This window comes from Ochotona princeps, chromosome 2, assembly GCF_030435755.1.
Source record: "Ochotona princeps isolate mOchPri1 chromosome 2, mOchPri1.hap1, whole genome shotgun sequence".
NCBI classification, from domain to species: domain Eukaryota; kingdom Metazoa; phylum Chordata; class Mammalia; order Lagomorpha; family Ochotonidae; genus Ochotona; species Ochotona princeps.
The window spans coordinates 150,105,059-150,125,527 of NC_080833.1; positions in this window are offsets into that span (position 1 = coordinate 150,105,059).

Here is a 20,469-nt window from a genome sequence, read left to right on the forward strand (position 1 = left end):
CCTGAGAAAGCAGTAGAGGATGGCCCAAAGCCTTGGGACCCTGCACCCATGTGGGAGAGCCAGCAGAAGCTCCTGGCTTCAAATGGGCTCAGCTCCAGCTGTTGCAGCCACTTGGAGAGTGAGCCAGTGCGTGGAACATCTTCCTCTGTGTCTCTTTCTCCCTGTAAGTCTGCCTTCCACTAAAAACAAACCTTTAAAAAAAAGACGGGGGGGCGGGAAGATCTCTCTCCTTACCTCTCTCTCCTGTCACTCTGCCTTGCAAAGAAATAATCTTAAAATTTAGAAACAACAACAACAAAATAATTCTTTTAATTCCGCACAGCGCTGTCTCCTGAGCAGGGGGTCGCCAAAGGTAGCAGTGGGAGACAGCTCCGGCCGAGAACCTGCACTCCCACACTCCCAGTGCGCAGCTTGGGATAGGAGCTGGGAGAGTCACTCACCTGGCCTGGCCACTCAGGTCAGGACTCTCAATTTTCACAGGTGATTCCAGTAAGTCTGAAGAATACGCATGCGCCAATGTGACTTCTAGTGACCAAAATGAAAAATAATGCTAAATCTCTAAGTAGTACTTACAACCAAAGAGACTCAAGTCTTATCTATGATAAATCTATGTCTATATATCATGTATATTTATGGTATGTATTTTTAATAGATGATAAATTTATACATAAAAGAAACAGTCTCACCTTTCTTTATCACATCTGGCTTCAGCTTTTCAGGTAAATGTTTAGCTGTTTCGGTTTGCTGTCAAAAAAAAACAAAATTCTGATGATACCTTTGAAACCTCTGTGCTTTAAACTCTTTTGCAGCTGCTGTCTAGCTTATCAGCAAACCACACTTATGGGCCTGGCGCAGTGGCCTAGTGGCTAAAGCCCTCACTTTGCATATACCGGGATCCCACATGAGCACTTATTTCACTTTCCCTCCAGCTCCCTGCTTGTGGTCTGGGAAAACCAGAAGAGGACAGCCCAAAGCCTTGGGACCCTGCTTTCACATGGGACACACAAAAGAAGCTTCTGGATTGGCCCAGCTCTGGCACTTGGGGAATGAACCAGCAGTGGAAGATCTTTCCCTGTCTCTCCTTCTCTCTGTAAAATTTGATTTTTCAATAAAAACAAATACATCTCTTTAAAAACACACGCACCGATTAATTAAACACTAGGCTTTGGATTTACTAATAAATGGATTTACTTCAGGCAGCTCAGTGCCATAGCATGTTAAGCTACCACCTGCAATGCCAAGACCCCAGATGAGCACCAGTTCAGTTCAGTCCTAGCTGCTCCATTTCTGATTCAGCTCCATACTGATGCTCCTGGAGAAATACTAGAAGACAGCCAGAGAGCCTGGGTCCCTGCTGCCCACAGGAGGCATTCGGGGCTCCTGGTGGCGGCCTGGCCCAGTGCCTGGGTCCCTGCCACCCACAGGTGGCATTAGGGTCTCCTGGCTTCGGCCTGGCCCAGAGCCATCACAGCCATCTGGAGAGTGAACCAACAGCTGAAATGATCTTCTTCCCGCCTCTCTGCAACTCTGCCTTGCAAAGAAATCGTTTACTGAAAATGAAACCAGTGGCTCCAAACGTCTGTAGGATACTTCAAAACATTCCTAACCACTCTCAGCAAAGAATTTTCTGCCATCCACGGCAATCATGGAGTGTCACAAAGACCAAGGGAGAGTCTCCCACCGGATCGTTGCTGCTGAAGTGTACAGATTCCGGAGGACTTCGAAGATGCCCATTTATGTGAGATCGTACGTGTTCAAAAGAAAAGCCTGTCATCGTATCCCTTCTTTCCCTACATGAATTCCCAAGCATCAGTATCCTGATCCCAAACTGGGCACCGAGGCAGAGGACAGTCACACCACGCCTTAGTCGGGAAACTGCACTGAAGGAAAGGGGGAGGGGTGTCAACAAAGCTGGTGAAGTTATCTAAAGAAAGGCAGGCTCAAAGCATTTCTAGTTTAGACAAAAAAATACTGTTTGCAGAACTTCCTCCTGCCAATGTCCAAGTAGACCCGGGTCCCAGCCTGGCTCCCAGGGCCCCCATACTCACAGGAAGCTGGGAATGATCACTGATGAGAACTGTTAGGCACTGGCCATCTTCTGGGCTCATGACTTGCACCAGGTTGGTGGATTCTTCTGTCTGTTCTGTACACATTAAGAAAAAAACAGGGCCAGCTTTGTGGCACAGTGAGTAAGCCTCAGACTACACTACTGGCATCCCACGTGGGTGCTGGTTCCTGTCCTGACTGCTCCACTGCCAAATCAGTTCCCTGCTAATGGCCTGGGGAAAGCAGTGGGAGATAGCCCCAGTGCTTGAGTCCCGGCTACCCACAAGGGAGACCCACATGAAGGTCCTGGCTTTAGTCTGGTCCATCATTCCCTTGCGGCCAACGGCGAAGCAAACCAGCAGATGGACGATCTCTATCTCACCCTTTCCATAATTCTGTCTTCCAAAAGAAATAAACATATTTTTTAAAAGTCACATAGGGGCCAACACGATAGCTCAATTGGCTAATCATCCATTTTGCAGGCCCAGCATCCCAAATGATGCCAGTTCGTGTCCTGGCTGCTCCATTTCCCATCCAGTTCCCTGCTTGTGGCCTGGAAAAGCAGCAGAGGATGGCCCAAGTCTTTGGGAGCCTGCAACCACATGAGAGACCCGGAAGAAGCTCCTGGCTGCTGAAGGGCTCAGCTACAGCCATCATGGCCATCTGGAGAATGGACCAGCAGATGGAAGATATTTCTCTATCTGCATAAAATCTGCAATTGAATTTAAAAATAAATAAGCTTTTGGGCCCAGCGGCGTGGCCTAGCGGCTAAAGTCCTCACCTTGAAAGCCCCAGGATCCCATATGGGCGCCGGTTCTAATCCCGGCAGCTCCACTTCCCATCCAGCTCCCTGCTTGTGGCCTGGGAAAGCAGGAGAGGACAGCCCAAAAGCTTTGGGACCCTGCACCCGGAAGAGGTTCCTGGTCCCGGCATCAGATTGGCGCAGCACCGGCCCGTTGCGGCTCACTTGGGGAGTGAAACATCGGATAGAAGATCTTCCTCTCTGTCTCTCCTCCTCTCTGTATATCTGGCTTTCCAATAATAATAAAATCTTTTAAAATAAATAAATAAATAAGCTTTTAAAAAATGTATCTGGTCTAGTCTATTGCTGCACTGGCCTCAAGGGAAGACAAGACTGACCAATGCTCCCATCTCCTGCTCCCTGCCACCCCAGCATCTGCACTGCTTTGCCATTTCTGAGGGACAAGCAACTCTGAACTGAATAGTAATTCCAGGCTCTGACCAACTCTTCCTTCTCCAGTGATACACTCATACTCAAACAATCTCACATGATGCTAGGTTTTCTGGGACTTCTTCCAAGTTTGATTTTTGTCATCACTTTTCAGAGCCAGAATTTTGCCATTTTCCAAAAAGACCTGTCTCTCTCTCATGGCTATTAGGAATCATAGCCATGGTGACTTCCTTCTCAAAGTTGGTAGAAAGTTCCCAGGAAGTTTGCATCTGATCAGGCAACACCTGAAACATAAGCCAGAAGCCATGCGACTTTAAAAGCAGAAGCCTGCCCTGGTGCTCCATTTCCAATCCAGCATCCTGCCAATGCACTCTCTAGGAGAGCAGTCACACAGCTCAACTATGTAGGCCCTTGCCACCCATGCATGGGACCTGAATTGACTTCCAGACAACAGGCTTCAGGACAGCCCAACTTTGGGTATTGCAGTGAGTGAAGGTCTCTTTTGCTCTCCTTCAAATAAATACAAATAAGTAACACGTTTTAGAGTAGCAGCCTTTGAAAAAGCATCCAGGAAAATGCATAGCTTGGGATACAGCTCCGTGCTCCTGGAGAAGAGGTTAGTGTCTTAAAGGGTTTTCAGCGAGCTGGTTCACTGAACTGGTTCCAATTCTGCCCTCCTCCAAGTCCAGTGAGGGGGGACCAGACATTTGCAAGTGTAAGAGATCAGGATCTTCCCAATTCACTCTGTGAACAGGAAGGTGAGAGAGAAAGATGGGGGAGGGGGAGGGAGGGAGGGAGGGAGGGAGGGAGGGAGGGAGGGAGAGGGAGAGAGAGAGAGAGAGAGAGAGAGAGAGAGAGAGAGAGAGAGAGAGAGAGAGAGAGAGAGAGAAAACAAGTGCCAGAAGCCCACCAGGAATGTCCTTGGGACCCCAGGAAGAAATGGTCAGGAGGTGATGTCATCCCAGTCAAGTTTCCCATGGTGCACAGTAAATGGAGTAGATTATTTGGAGGCACACAGAGAGGGTCAGTGTTCCACACCATGGAGACACTGACACACAAAAAGGGAGAAATGGGATTAGGACACTTGACTCTTCAAGGGACACTCAGGAGACCATGGCTTTTTCAGCCAACGTTCACATCCTCCAATGCCAATGAGGAAATGAAAGAGCTGGGAAAAGAGTTTCGAATCATCAGTGAGAATTAATCCTGGTCCTGTTTGTCCTGTCCCAGTGCTCGAGTGGCTGCCTGTGTGATGGCAAGCTGTACATCAAAGTGGATTTCTACCTTCATCACCTCTTCCCTGCTGATGACAATAGGCTGCTGCAGGCGGATGAGGAGTATCTTCATCATCTCCGTTTCTGGCAATGAAAAGGGGCAAGAATGCGTGTCAACACAGAGACAGGTTTTATTTTCTAATGTCATTGTTTTAAATGACCTCAGGGGGGTATTTGTAAACCAGATCTTTCCATGATAATAAGATGAAAATAAATCATATTATAACAGGTTTCTGATACTGCTTTACTAAATACGCATGTATATTTATGCACACACTTGTCATACACGTTTGTGGGGCTGACCTTGGAAAACCATGAACCAGCATAGTGCAGCAAAAAGGAAATGGAGGCAGGTTCTGCCTTCTGCAAGCCAATCAACTTTTTAAGGAGCACTTTGTTTTTATAGGGGGATCATCTGCAACAAGCATTTTGCTTTCAAATCCACTAAACACAATATCCATTCAATATCTCTTTGAAATCTTAGTTGCTGCTAAAATTCACATTGAAATTCAGCTTTCCCAATATGCAAACAGTAATAATTCACCTCCATTTCAACACACTCTTTTCTTTTAAGAAAATTATTTAAGAGACAGAGTCACAGAGAGACACAGAAACATTGCTCCCAATCATTGTTTCTCTCTCCAAAAACTCATCACAGCCCTGGCTTGAGGCCAAGGGCAGAAGCCAGGAACCAGCACCCGAACTACCACCACTGTGCTCCACTCTCCGCATCAGCATGAACCAGTTGGGCTGGGCACCCGAGCATGCCAGTGCAGGACATGGATTTCCTAACCACCAAGACAAACGCCTACTCTTAGGTTCCTCTTACAGAAAAGAATGGAGCCAGAGTTGAGAGAAGCCTGCTGTTAGACTTCAGCCTCTGAATTAGATGACAGCTCTTTGCTGAACTGCAGTGAGCGCACATTAGAGGTGGCCCACAAGAAAGAAGCGAGTGAAGTGCAACAGAGAGCCTGCACAGCCACAAACTGAGGAAACTGGAGAGGAAGCCAACAGAAGCATACAGGCCTAGATCGACCTGTCCATCGCAGTGGAAGACCAAAACGCAACCAGTAAGGTGGGGATGCAGCAAGAGTAACTCAGACAGCAGACTGGGATTAATTGGGACCAGAAAGGGCACACCATCTCAATCATTTTGATATACGATATTTTGGCTGGAACTGGTTAAACAAATTAACAACAGTTTTTATTTGACATGAATACTTGGAGATACAAGACAAAGAGGCAGAATCTACTAGATACCACAAAACAAAGAAAGAATGATGGTCCCAGTGGACTGCTTGAAAGAAATTCTTGGTGGAAAGTAGAATGAACAGACTCCTTGGCACAGTGAGGAGAAAGAACAGGTAGCTGCTGGCTGCACACCACCAGTGACACCTGCACACCGCTAATGATGCCTGCGTAGGCATGGCTAGGGCACAGCTAGAATCACCATGTTCCATGACAAGGTGCCAGGAGGCAGTTCACTGAGCCAGAAATGAGTTCACTTCCAAACCCATACATGCGCAGTGCTGTCCTATCATAACTTTTGTCTCCCTATACAAAATGGCACCTGATTTGGCTCTAGGTGGCAGACTGGGCTATGGAAATCTACTCTTTTCCCACACTGCCCATCTGGGACCTGCTGCTCTGTCTCTGCTCCTGGTCAAAAGAAACAGACCAGCAGGATAGGCAGTTCTTTGTCTGGGTTCATCTCCTGAGCTCTGGGTGAATGCCCTTCCCACCTGTTGCTGGCAGAGTTCCAGCTACCAGTGGAGTTAAGACTGCTGCTGGCTGATTGCCATTGGGGTATCAGTCACTGCAACACCACACCATTGTGTCCGCTGCTTTCCTTGTGTCTGTCAGTCTCCAGGTACCCCTCTGCTATTGTTCTGTTCTCTCCTATGTCCTGGAATGTGCCCTCTCTACTCCACACTGGCTAACAGTTCTCCGTCTGTTTAAGCATGTCCTTACCCTATTCGGCCATCTTGATTCTCCGTAAATTAAATTTTAAAAATCATCCATTCAGACCAAGCAGCATTTATCCCAAAGATGCAGGGACAGTTTTCAACATATGCAAATCAATGAAAATGACATATCACACCAACAAAATGATAAGAAGCCACATGATTATTTAAATGAATAGAGAGAAAGCATTTGGTAAAGTACATCCTTTTGGGGACAGGATGCTGGCGTAGTGGGTTTAGCCCCTGCCTGCAGCACCAGCATCCTGTAGAGGCTTCTGGCTGTTCCACTTCTGATCCAGCTTCCTGGTTATGCGTTTGGGAAAACAGTGGAATCTCTGGACCCCTGCATCCACAAGGGACACATAGAGAAAACTCCTGGCTCTTGGTTTCAGACTGGCCCAGCCTCAATCTCTGTTCCCAGTTAGGGAGTAAATCAACAGATGGAAGTTCTCTTTCTTTCTCTCTCTAACCCTTTTTAAAAAATGAATGAAAAATAAAACATACTTTCATGATGAAAAATTCCCCCAAAATATTGTATATAGAAGGAACACACTTATAAACAATGAAGGCAACATAGGCAAATCTCACAGCCAGTATTATATTGAATGGAGAAAAGTAGAAGCATTCCCACTAGGATCCAGAACCAGACACGGTCGCCCACGCTCCCCATTGCTATTCCACACGAACCTGGAAACTCTATCTAGAGCTACTAGACAAGAAAAAGAAATCAAAGGGATACAAATTGGAGAGAAGGAAGCTGAATCATCCCTGTTTGCAGGTGACATGGTTCTTCATATAGCGGAACCAAAGATTCTAAGACTGTTGCAACTCAAGAGACTTTGGCAAAGTGTCAGGACACCAAACCAAACTAATTCCATTCTTACACACCAACCATGGTTGAGAACGAACTCTTAAGATCAGCCCCATTCCCAAGAGCTGCCAAACAATAAATAAAATAAACAAATACCTTGGGATATATTTAACCAAGGATACAAAAGATCTCTATAATGAAAAATTTTTAAATGTTAATGAAAGGAATAGAAAAACACACATGCAAAAAATGGAAAAATCCTCCCCATGTTTAGGGATTTGTCAGAATATCATCAAAATGCTCACACCACCCAAAACAATTTGCGATCCCAATAAAAATGCAAAGGGCATTCTTCTCAGATCTGGAACAATACAGTAGCCCAGAAACTCCTATGAAAACACAAAAGATCCCAAACAATTAAAGAAATGTTAAACAATAAAAACCAACCCAGAGGCATCACAACACCATACTTGAAGACACACAACTGACACAGACCAATGAAATAGAAGGGAAGCCCCAAAAGGTCGTCCACACATCTATACTCCCCCCACCATACTAGGCACCTTGCCTCTATCTCAAGGCACGCACACAATCTTCTTTAGAACTAACCCAGCTTTTTACTGACAGAACTGCACACAGAAAACATAAACGAAAATAGATGTGGCATGAACAATTATCATCTTACCTGTTACGCAGAAATGGACCACTGCTTCCTTGAACAATCTTACTGGATCCCACAGAGTACTCTTAGAAGGAAAATAAATTTGTGAAATTCACAAGCACATGACACATACAGAGAACAATCCAGAAGCATTCGGATCTCACAGGGAAATGAACATCATTACCTCCACATTGTTTATATAAAATGTCACACTCTGACTTCTGAGGTTGAAATCAATCCAAAATTTCTCTATTTTTTCATCTGCAGGTTTTCTCATCTGAAAGAGAATTTCAGCATGAATTGAACAGAATATCCACATTAAATGGTCATGTAAAATCTAACCCATTAAAGAATTTGAACTTTTCCTAAAATAATACTGTCCTAACATTATGCAACTTGCCTTAATTACTTAACTCATTTATGCAAAATGGAAAGATAACAATTTTCTGTACCTAGTTCCAAGAAAAATTGCTATCTTAACATATCTCATGGACATTTAAGTGTGCCAAAAGACTCCATCTTGTAATTTTATCTATAATAACACACTGGTTTACATAATTTATTGTCTGAATAAACGCAATAGTTATCATTATAGTTTTGCTGACAGTAGCTTTTAGCAAAGGTTATCTAATTAGAAGCCTATTTCATATTTTTTCATTATTTTAAATATATCTTTACTGTAAGTTCCAAGGCCAAAGAACAGCTAAACCAGTGAGATACAATTTGTAGTAAATAATAATAATAAAAAAACCTTGAGATTGCTGTAATCCTTAAATTCTTTTATAAACAGTCTGAGGTATTATTAAGTCAATTTAATGTGTGCCTGATTTATGAAAATACATGTAACCACAACAGTGTTAAAAAAAGACTAAAAGAAAAATACTGTACAACTCCAGGAAATGATTCAAATACAGATGTAAATAAATTTTTTAAAGACTTTATTTCTATCTCTTTGAACGATTTTCCATCTGCTGGTTAAATGACTACCATGTTCAGGGCGAAAGCAAGCAGAAGCCAAGCCAAGAGCCTAGAACTCCTTCTGAGCCTTCTACATGGACGGCAAGGGTCACACACTCAGGCTACCTCCCGCTGCTTTCCCACACACATCCACAGGGAGCTGGACAGAACCAGGACAGCCAGAACGCACACCGGCACTGCCACAAAAGGACAGTGTTGCAGGGTTAGGGTTACTCAGTGGCTTGATGCTGCACCACAACGCCAGCCCCCTCAGTTACTTTCTCCAAACAAGAAACATGTCCAGATGGACAAGTTTACCAAATGAGGCTATCGCCAAATGTAATTTTTCCACCAAAGCACAACCTTGTAGGTTTCTACCATGTTTTTCTGTCTGCTGATTAGGAAGAATAATGAAGCAACTGCTGCAATTGTTTTACATTTTTTAGCCGTTCTCATATACCACTACTAAATCAGTTCTTAATCACAGTTTTGTCTTACTAAAGTCATTTTGTCTGAAATAAGACATCTGGCATTCTTCCTCTGCTTGATCCAGTCTGTTGCTGTGGCTTTCATTACTTTATTGAGATCTCTATGTCCCAGATTTTAGTCTGGTTCCTTTTCAAACATCTTTTTGTGAAATCTCATTCGTACCCTGCATTGTCCGCCTCATTTCAGTAAACTCTCTGTACCTCTTGAACCTCTGACTATCCCATAGTCACTCTCCTGAAAGTTTTGAATCAAATATTTATTCCCTCAACCTCCTTTTCTTTGGCGTCTGACACTACTAGAACATTACCATGCGCCAGCGGACACTTCATTCTCTCCTTCACCCCTCTGTTGATACTTGCATATCTGATGAATCCAGTGTCTCTTTGGCTTTTTTCATATTTTTTAAATGATTATTTTATGATGGAGTTCCACAGACTCTGAAATTTCATGTTCCCTCTCCTTAAAGCCCTTTGGCCCCACTGATTTCCCTTATATTATTACAATAGTACAGTCCTTCATAAACAGTAATAAGTCCATCATTCCACCATTTAAGCATATCCCAACATTGTAGGTATGGGCAATGACAAAGAGTTCAGCATTCTATTGCATATATATATGCATATATATATCAGTTTCATATATACATATATAACACAATTTCAATGGAAGTCCGTCTGTGGTTTGGAAGTAGAGATGCACACTGCATTGTATCTTCACATCTACGTATCATAATCTCCATTACACAGTTACTGTACATCCCCTTAAATGCAATGCCACAAAACAAAATCAACAGGAAGAAAAACAGAAAATTTACAACATGGAGTTAAATAACGTGATACTGAATGTCCAATGTGTCACTGAAGAAACAAAAATCAAAAAGCTTTTGAAGCAAATAATGCTGCTGTATGCCCTATGTGTCACTGAGAAAATTACTAAGGAAAAAAAAACTTGAAGAAATGAAAACAAAAAAATCAAAACCCATGAGATGTAGCAAAAACAGTACTAAGATACGTATAACATCAGGTGCTTACAAAAAAACAGAAGCATCTCAAATAAATGATCTAATAATGCATCTCAAGGACTTAATGAGAAAAAGTGAAAAGCATGAAATGATAATCACAGCAAAAATAACGGAATTAAAACTAAAAACCTACAAATAGCAACAAGAAAGACCCACTTTCTAAGAAGATGAGCAAAACAAATTCTAAGCCAGACTAGCAAAGAAAAGTAAGAGAGAAAAACCAAGTCAAATTAGAGTTGAAAATAAAAACATGCTAAGAAACAAGTAAGGTGATCTCTTCCTGCTGAAAACACAATCTCTGATCACTATGTGGTGTCCTTTCTCATCTCTTTGGTTATTTTTTCACGTCAAAGTTTATCTTATCTAACATAAGGATGCCTACAGCAGGACCTGGCATGGTAGTTTAGTGTCTAATATCCTCACCTTGCACATACTGGGATCCCATAATGGCACTGGTTCACATCCAGGCAGCCCCACTTCCCATCAAGCTCCCTGCTTGTGGCCTGAGGAAGTAATTGAGGACGGCCCAAAGCCTGGGGAGCCTGTACCCTATTGGGAGACCTGGAAGAAGCTCCTGGTTCCTGGCTTCAGATTGGTGCAGCTCTGACCATTGTGGCCACTTGGAGAGTGAATCAGCAGATGGAAGATCTTTCTGTCTCTCCTTCTCTCTGTAAATATGCCTTTCCAGTGAAAATAAATCTTTTAAAAAATGAAGAAAAATTGCTACATCAACTCTTTTTTCCATTACCTGGAATATCTTTTTCTTTCACTTTGTTTCTGCCTGTTTTAGTGAGATGTTTCTCCTGTAGGGAACAAATAGATGGATTTTGTTTTTTTTTTAATCCAGTCTACTAATCTATGACATTTGATTGTTGGGTTTAAGCCATTTACATGCAGAGTTAATATGAATGGGTGGTAACTCAATCCTGTCACTTCAGCAACAGTTGTTCATTATTTGATTTACTCTTCTGTTGTTATTTTACTGGGATGTTCTTCACATTTGCCTCTGGTTTTGGTAGGTGTTATTCCTTTTCTCTATAAAGAGAACATCTTTAAGCATCATTTGTAGGGCAGGTCTGAAAGAGGCAAATTCGTTGAGCTTTTCTTTACTGTGGAAGAATTTAACTTGATTTCAAAGACAAAGGAAAACTTTGCTGGATAAGTTATTCTGGGTTGATAATTTATCCCCTTTAAAATCTGGAATATGTCACTTCACTCTCTTCTGGCCTGTAGAGTTTGAGAGGTCAGCAGGAAGTCTGATTGGGGATCCTTTTAATGTTACTATCTTTTTCACATGCATATTTAAGTATCTTTTCCCTGTGTTCAACTGAAGAAAGCTTGATTATCATGTGTCATGGCAAAGATTGCTTTTTGTCAACCCCCTGGGAATTCTGTTCTTCTTCTGAATGTTGTTTCCCAATTCTTTCTCCAAATTAGGGAATTTTTCCCTTATTTTATTGAATATATTTTTAAACGCAGCCTCTCTTTCTGTGCCTTCTGGAACTCCCATATGTCTTATATTCGGTCATTTAATAGTGCCACCTAATTCTTGAATGCTTTCCTTAGCTTGACTCAGCTCCTCTTCCAGCTTTTCAAGTATTTCCCCATTTTGGAAGAAACGTCTTCCAAATCTGAGATTCTTTCTTCTGCCTTGTTCATTCTATCACTGAGGCTTTCCACTGAATTTCTAACTTGCTCCATCGTGTTCATTTCAAATAATTCGGCTTGACTTTGTCTCAGTATTGCTATTTCCTGTGTGACCTATAGTTCTTAAATTCATTCAACTCCTGTATGTGCTTCTCATTAAGAAGCTTCATAATAAGTTTATAAAATTCTTTATCCCCCATTTTCTTGATGTATTCCTCAGTTAACTCTGAGATCAACAAAGGCTTTTGCTCCTTTGCAGGGGAAGCAGCAGTAATATTCACTGTGTCTGTCTCCTCTTTCGCTCTTGGTCATTGCTATTCTGGATGGAAGATTCCTCTCCTTAGGGCCCGTTTCTAAACTGTGTAGCCCACTGAACTACAGATGGAGTTTACTAATTGAGTTTGGTATTTGGTTCTTTGTTTGCAGTCACTTGTGCCACTCTCTACAGCAAGTATCGGTTCTGGACTCTTGTTTTAGGCTTTTACCATGGTCTCCATGGCCCCAACTCCTGGCTCACCACTTTCAACCCCATGTGATCCTGTGCTGTGGCTGCACCATTTGCCATATCCTGTATAATCTTTCTCCCACTCCTGGCTCAAGCAATGCCTGGCATTAGGGAGACACCAGCTGTCCTACATCACTGGATGCTAGTCTTGCTGGAAGCTGTTGGTCTGAGGGCCACCTGGACCTATTTTGGTTGGAAGCTGTAAGATGCAAAGTTGGTGCAATTTTCTCTGTGATACCAGCGCAATGCACTGAGCCAGAAGTGAGTTCTTTCCCGGCTGTGTGCCTGTGCAGCTCACTACAGTTCCTTCTGCCCCACAACCTTTACCTTAGTACACAAAATGGCGTCTGATGAGAGTTCTGGGCCTCCTGGCTATTGGGCCTGAAGGCCACCTTGACTTATCTTGAGTAGAACCTGTAGGATGCCAAGTTGGTACCATTTCCCTGAGGGACCAGTGCAACGTGTTGAGTGCAGAGTGAATTCCCTCCTGGCTCAGCAACTGCACAGCTGTTGTTCCTCCACCCCAAAGCCTTTTCCTCAGAACACAAAATCACACTCCATGTGGCTCTGGTACATGTCTGAGCCATGAAAGCGACCCTGTTCCTGTACCTTCTTGCCTGGGCTCTGTCACTCTGCTTCTGCTTGTGGTCGGATCAAGCAAATCAGAAGGATGGGTAGTTCTATGCCTGAGTTCTCCTCTTGAGTTCCTGGTGAACTTGCCTTCCAACTGGCCACCAGTGGAGCTTCAATCACTGGTGCCAACCACTGCTCCATCGTCTCTGCTGCTTCCCCATGTCCATGGATCTCCAGGTGTCTCTCTGCCATTGGCCTGTCCTCTCCTATTACCCGGGATTGTGGCCTATCTTCTTTACCCTGGCTACTGATTCTCCATCCTTTTTAAACATGTCCTTACCCTATTCTGCCATCTTGCCTGTCTCTTTGATTACTAAAGGTAATCTGCTTCCTGCAGATGCATCATTGGGTACCACTTGATTGACTTTTCAGTTCCAGCTGGATGCTGAGGTATGGATTCCCCTAACTCCTTCCACTGTCATCAATGGCTACAGGTCTATGGGGTTCTCACGTCAGTTCCAGCAGGTAGGTAGGCCCCAGTGGTGGCCTGGGGTTGCAGGAGGGTTGGCCAAGAGTCCTCAAGGACTGTATGGCTCTTTGTACCAATCAAAGCGCTGGAGGGTAGAGAACAGTCACAGTAGTACGTGCCCCAAGTTCAATGGGAAAGCAGACTTCCCCACAGTGCCATGTGCCACCGCAGGGGGAAGAAGAGTGTGGAGGTGGAATGGGCCCCCGTTCTGCTTGGGCAGGTGGTCTTACCTCTAAAGTCTTGGGAGTTCATGCCCCTGTTGTTCTCAGACACATGTCCCTGGTAGCACAGCACACTTTGGGGGCTGGAGTTTAGGGGATCACCGTTTGTGCTATTTTACTGGGATGTCTGTGCAGCCCAGGCTCAAGGATTTGCCAGGGCCTTAATCCTCCTAGAGTGGCAAGAACTCTGTTAGTGATGCCTTTCTACAAGATAATACGAAAATGTGTCTCAAGAGCAGAGGGAGATGCAGTTCCTCCTCTAGGGCAGAGGTCCCATGTGGCTCTGCTGGCAGGACTTGGTGTCTGTGTGACTGCAGATCCCTCCCCTAGCTAGGATTGCTGGGGCTCTCAGGGGCTCTCCTAGTTGCCCTCTCCCCTAAGGGGTGTCTCTGCGGCCAGGTGGACATTCCCTTTTGAGTCACAGCAGCTGATGTCTTTTGCTCCTCTTTCTGCTGTGGATTCTTTGTCAACTGACAGTGTCTCCATGTCTCCTCCATGAGTTCCAGGGCTCTGCCTCAGGCACCCACAACAACATGTGGCAGTTTACTGGTGCTTTCGGGTCTTGCCATGAAGGTGATAACAAATGGCGTCCCTAGGACCCCATCCTGGACTCTGTCTTGCACTTGGAAAAACTTGTGTAAAAACTTGTGTAAAAACAAGGTAAATCTCTGATTGGGACCCAAGCATCCCAATCAGAGTGCTTGACTGCTCTACTTCCAATCCAGCTTCCTGCTGTTGAAAGCAGACAAAAACCTAGGGCCTGGGCCCCTGTTAACTACATGGGAGACCAGGATGGAACTGCCAACTTCTGACTGTAGCCTGACCCAGCCCTGGCTATTGTGGCCATTTGGGAAGTGAATCAGCAGATGAGACACAGAGAATGTGTGTGTGGGGAAGAAGGGGACAGCAGGTGTCTCCCTCTCTGTGCCTTTCAAATACAGGAAACTTCCTTTCAAAAAGAAGATGTGGACAGCAGCCTGCAGCACATCACTTTACGCCTAGAAGAGGATCTACTGCTGGTCTGGCAATTATTTTCACTTGAGGTAGGATTTGACTTCTTGCAGATTTTGTCGAAGAGCAGATGTATTCAGTACATCAGGTTTTCATCCATCTTTACAACCTCACTCCTGAGGCTCAGGGACTTTAGCTGAGCCATGCTGCCTGCATGCCCACCACTTGGTTCTGATGATGTTTCAGAGATTACCATGATATAGAAACAGTCACCATCTCGGCCTCTGCCTCCCAAGGTCCCGCGGTACTTCTCCATACCCAGCACTAATACAGTGTCTCTACTGCCTCCCAGACAAACCTCAAGAAGCATTTAACAGCTGCCCTTCGATAGCCCCCAGGGATTGGTTCTGATGTCCCTTCAGAACCTGAAATCTGCGGACATTGAAGTTCCTTAAATAAAACGGCACTTGGAGTTGTCATTGTGGCACAGTGGGCAAAGCTACCGTCTGGGATGCTGCCATCCACATGGGCATCGGTTTGTCCCGGCTACTCCACTTCTGACCCAGCTCCCTTCTAATGGTATGGGGAAAGCAGCAGCGGGTGACCCATCCAAATGGGAGAGCTCTCTCCTCCCCTGACTTCAGCCTTGCCCAACTCTAGCCACTGAGGCCCCTGAGGCCATCTGGGAAGTGAATCTGCTGATGAAGATCTATCTCAGTCTCTCCATTTCTCAATGCAGCTTTAAAATAAACAAACTATATATATATATAATATATATAAACTATATAACTATTTAGTTATATAACCTTCTATCATACTTTAAGCCATCTCTAGATTATTTATAGTTCCTATGACAATGTAAACACTAAGTAAATACTGTATTTTTAAGAAAATAATGATGAGGCAAAAATCAGTACACACTCAACCTAGATGCAACCATCATTGCAATGTCTAACTATATAGGACATATCAGCAACAACCTATAACACTCCATCTGCAGTGGGCTGAACCCGTGGCTGCCAGCCTGCAGACAGAGAGGGCTGACAATGTACAACTTTTGTGCCCACCTATGGGACACAGACTACAGACTCACTACTTTCCCAGAAGATAGTACTTCTTGGACATGGGCGCCACCATGGACGCCTAGTTTTTAATAGCCACAGAGTTAGACGAAGGTATTAGCCCACCATACATGTTCTAGAAGCTAGGATAAGGTGAAGTTCAAGGGCCCTGATAGAAGCTGTTGGAAAATTGCAAAGAAAATCCACAAAGAGCAGAATTTTCACAGTAACCTAAGGGGAAATAAAATAGACAGACTTTGGGTGCAGGACTGAGACTCCAAGAATCTGCTCTAGACAGAAGGAATGTGCCAGCAAGCCTGGGTCTACAGTCCCAGGAAGGCATGCTGGACCCAAACCAAGGACACGGTGCATGCAAACACTCTGAAGGCTGCGCCAAGGGACCAAACCCTCAGGTCTCATCCTGACACTGAGATGATGGGTTCATGAGCACTGTGACAGGAAGGACCCTGTGTTTGTCTAGAAACCAAAGAGGAGGGTGAAAAGAATCTGATCTTACAAAGGAAGGATGAAAGTGCTGTCCGTGTTCCCATAACATCCTGAGCTGTCCTGGCACATCCTTTGTCAGGTGTCTGTACTTGCACAGCCTGTACTCTATGAAGACAGAGAAAGGAAAGAGTGTGGCCCCTGTTGTTGGAGAAAGAAGAGGAAAGTTCAACTGGAAGGAAAGAGGCGAGGGTACCACCTCTTGCTTCTTGTATAATCTTTCCCTTGAGGAGGGTAAAATGAAACAAGCAGCTGGCTTCATGGGTACATTATGCACCCCCAAATCCCCCTTTCTGTCAGGAATAACCATGGAGCCCTCAAGCATGGTCTCAGAGTTGAAGCTACTTGGAGATGTTAGTATTCTTTTCAAAAAGTCTCTTGAGAATGACAGCAAAATTGAACAGAACTGGGTTTCACCATCCAGCACCCTCCCAACCCCCAGGCAGGACAAACCTACCTCACATCCATCGGCGAATGCGGCAATACATGGAAATGAATAAACCCTGGAAGAGACCATCACAGTTACAATGTAAAATTTGGATTATCCCAGCCACAACCCACAGACACAAGAATATTTATAACTAGGATATGCTGTTGAGTTTCTTGGTACAGTCGGGGGGGTTCAAATGTACAAATGGGATGCATATACAGTTTTTAAATGCCCACCTGGTAGACTCTGAATTACATTTAGTGATTCTCTATACCTCCACCAAAGCACTTGGCAGAATTCCCAAAGAAAGAAATTAGCAAATATGTTCACACCAGAAACTCAACTGTTGGGCTTGGCAGTGTGGCCTAGTGGCTAAGGTCCTCGCCTTGGTCCCATATGGCCGCTGGTTCTAATCCCGGCAGCTCCACTTCCTCTCTATCTCTCCTCCTCTCAGTATATCTGACTTTGTAATAAAAATAAAATAAATCTTTTTTAAAAAAAAGAAGAAACTCAACTGTTCATAACACACTTATCTCTGATGAGCTCATGTGTGTAACAACCACTCCTCTTAAAAATCTCCGGACTTGCTGGAGAGGACTGTATCAGAAATGTCCCAAATCAAACAAGTGTGCTAAAGACCAACAGAGCTCATTTTGAAAGACACTCACAGATCCCAGACAAGCTGTAAACACAGCCGACATCGCCAGGACACCGAGAAGCAAGGGAACCATGCTGAAGAAGCTGTCTTACCTCTTTTGGTCACCAAGTCTGTCATTCAGGAGATTGAGAAAACAGCGACTATCCTACAAAACAAGTCAAATGTTTTCATTAAAAATATATGTATATATCTTATTTAATACTACCCTGACCAGCACATACAGGTCAGTATGGGCTCCTGCCCAACTATATCCAGTAACATCATGATGCTGCATAAGGGTTCGGGATCATGTTAACTATTCTTTGCCACGAGAAAGAGGCTCAGGCCACAAGCAGACTCCCTTCCTCTGACTGTGAGGGTGACAACTGAGGAATACTTGGGAGTTCCAGAAGTTATCTGCACATTTGTATGTCACTGAGCCAGAAGAAGCAACAAGAGAATCAGCACTTCCTGCCAGACCCCAGCAGGGTGAGCCTTTCAAGGATGAGTGGCCCAACTAAGAGCTGGGTGCCTCCAGGGGAGACAATTTCAGAAGCTAGATAATTAACGGATCCTGTATTTTCTTCCCTTTCACAGCAAATGTGCCAGTGAAACAGAAGAAATTCATGCCAGAAGCCCACGGGAGTGCAGGACCTTTCTATTTCTCTAAATCAGGTAGCTGGAACTCAAAGGCAAGCTTGGGATAGCCCTGACATGACGTCAACATCTCCACCTAGACCACAGGGAATCCTGGCAATGAGCTCAGAGCCTGAGAAAATAGAAACATTTAGATGTTAGAAAATCTGAGGCCCAGAGTGATGGCTCCATGGCTAAAACTTGACCTTCCCAGCACAGGGATCCCATATGAGCGCTGGTTCATGTTCCACATGCTCCACTTTCCTCCCATCCAGCTCTCTGCCTGGGGCCTGAAAAGCAGTGGAGGATGACCTGAAGCCTCGAGACCTGCATTCACACTGGAGACCTGGAAGAAGCTCCAGGCTTCTGACTTTGGATCGGCTCAACTCCAGCCACTGTGACCACTTGGGGGCTGAGCCATCAGACGGAGGCTTGGGGGCTGAGCCATCCACTTCTCTGTAAAATCTGACGTGCATTTCCAATAAAAATAAATAAATCTTAAAAGGAGAAAACTCTGGTTGTTTAGCTTTTGCCCAGAAGGGTACTTTTAGCCTAGATGCTGTTACTAAGGTTTTGCCTTATACTAAAAGCAGCAGCTTTAGGTATTTTGTTTTTGTTTTTGTTTTTTTTTAAAGAGGAGAGGATATGTTTTAGCCATGTGAAACTGAAGACAGATACACACAAAAGCCATAAGCTGCTTCTATGCCACTCAAAGGCAAAATCAAGGTGAGCCAGAGGTATAGAGAAGACCCTGAAAATAACCCTTCCTCTACATACAGATGGTGGGTGGACAGCTCAACACAACCACCCCACACGACTTGGCCACCAGAGCTAGCCCCACGCATAGGAGCCTGTCAACACCCATGGGAGCCTGTCACCACTTCTCCAGTTCCCCATCCCCCTACAAATCCATTTACTGTTACTGTTTTTATTTATTTATTTATTTATTTATTTATTTGTTTATTTATTTATTTATTTATTTATTTATTTATTTATTTATTATTGGAAAGGTAGATATACGAGAGAAGCGACAGAGAGAAAGATTTTCCATCCACTGATTCACTCATCAAGTGGTCCCAATGGCCGGAGCTGAGTCAATCAAAAACCAAAAGCCAGGAGTTTCCTTCAGGTCTCCCACATTGGTGCAGGGTTCCAAGGCTTTGGATCATCCTTGACTGCTTTCCCAGGCCATAAGCAGGAAGCTGGATGAGAAGTGGAGTAGCTGGGACACTAACCAGTGCCCATATGGGATCCCGGCACTTTCAAGCCAAGGATTTAACCACTAGGTTACCACACTGGGCCCTACATGTCCATTTACAATTGCTCTCCTCATTCAAAACAAAACATTTTCTGCTTGATCCATGAAAATCACTTTGTCTGTAGTCTGTACCATCCCTGTTTGTATTGATGGATCCCTTTCCTTGGAAAACAGGGAGTTTAACAATTTCAGTGAAATCATATAAATGGAAGGAAAAAATTCCTCCCTAAGCCCAACTCATTGCCAAGAATTCAGGGGAGACTTCGCAACTCTCACCATCTCAAATTCTCGATCCTTAATGTCTTTGAAAGCTTCCGCAATGACGTTATCCTCAAACCACTGCTTGGCAAGTTCCTCCCTCGCTGTTCTAGTTGTCAACCTACACAAGGTTTCGGAAGCTGCAACCTGCTGGTCGTAATCTGGACATGAACACACAGCAGACATGGGTCACTCTGGACAAACGACACAACAAAGGAGTCCCAGAGACGGTGCTTGCTCTGACAAGTCCCATCTTGGTCGCTTCATGCCACACAAACTAACAGCAGAACGTATCCTGGGGTGGGACCCCCAGGCAAGCTGCAACTGACAAATCCTGGGAGAGAAATCTAAAAGATGTTAACAACATATAAATGAATAATATTTGTGGTTTTATGTTAGATACATTTAAAATTTTTAAAGGAAAGGGCTGGCACAATGGCAACACTGGCTAATCCTCTGCCTGCTGCCACTGGCATCCCACATGGGCACTGATTCATTTCCTGGCTGTTCCACTTCCGATCCAGCTTCCTGTTTATGGCCTGGGAAAGCAGTGGAGGATGGCCCAATCCTTGGGACCCTGCACCCATGTGGGAGACCAGGAAGTCCTTCCTGGCTCCTAACTCAAGGTCAGCTCAGCTCCAGCTGTTGCAACAAGTGGATGGAAGATCTGTCTCTCCTTCCCTCTATAAAAATCTATGTTTTTTAATTTTTATTTATTTTTATTGCAAAGTCCGATATACAGAGAGTGGAGGAGAGACAGAGAGGAAGATCTTCCATCCGATGATTCACTCCCCAAGTGAGCCGCAATGGCCGGTGCGGTGCTGATCCAAAGCCAGGAGCCAGG